We start from the raw sequence: 1,049 nt of genomic DNA, 5'->3' as shown, positions 1-1,049 counted from the left end.
AACTACAAATTACTACAACAATACTACTGTCTACTATTTTTACAATCAGAAGAATTCCAAGGGACGATCCTGGCAGGGTCGCCACGTGCATGGGGGCTTAATTATAATAAAGATATATAAGAATGCTGTGCAAATACTTTTTAATTTTCTGTCGCTGTATGTCCGATTACGCTGTTTCGTAAACGGCTGGCCCTGACTAGTTTTTGTACGCAATCTGACTGCATGTAACAACCACAAAGAATGAAATGAACATTTCAGTTAATACAATTAATTAATTAAGTCCCCAGCAACTATAAAACCTACGAAACAACAAACTCAAGTGTAGCTGTTCTGTATGTGGTAGTATGACTCAACGCACATCTGGCACGGTTCTTCTTCAACAAGACAAGAATTTTTAAATATCATTTATACTGACGTGATAAAAGAAAATTAGAAATACTATAATTGTGCAAGAAACCCAGAATTACACTCTAATATAAGAACACACGCCAGATGCTTTGTTGACTGAACCTGTAATGAAGCATTATTCAGGACACACAAATAATAAGAAAATAAAGAACAGTAGTTAGTTACCTTAATTTATATTGACGAAAAGCACTCAGATCATTACAATATCTCCATTGGAACAACATCTGCTATCTCTCCCATCAAATAACTGCATAAACATGGAATAACACTCTCGACTACCGCATCTCACTCTGACTTCAGCTACAAGCAGTGTCCACCACAACTTCTCGGCAAGAACTGCCTGTCGCTGCGTCTCAATAATCACTGCCAGTGGAGGCGGCGGAACAATACTCTCTGGCGCGATTTCTGGCGCTGTGGCTCGGTGTAGCCTCCTTTCATGGTCTTTGACATCCTGGATACTGGCAATGAGAGAGAATTTACACCTGATCTGGTCCCCTTTATTTGGGAATTCTTCCGGCTGCGGAAGTACCTCAAAATCAAGCAGACAGTTCAGAGACACGCTTCGTGAGTGGAATAGCAATATCCTGTTGAAAATTGGCAGAATGATACCATCGCATGAGAGGTAATTTAAGAGGACGCAG

The sequence above is a fragment of the Schistocerca cancellata genome, chromosome 8 (genome assembly GCF_023864275.1).
Source record: "Schistocerca cancellata isolate TAMUIC-IGC-003103 chromosome 8, iqSchCanc2.1, whole genome shotgun sequence".
Classification (NCBI taxonomy): Eukaryota; Metazoa; Arthropoda; class Insecta; order Orthoptera; family Acrididae; genus Schistocerca; species Schistocerca cancellata.
Note: the sequence above shows the minus strand (reverse complement) of the source record.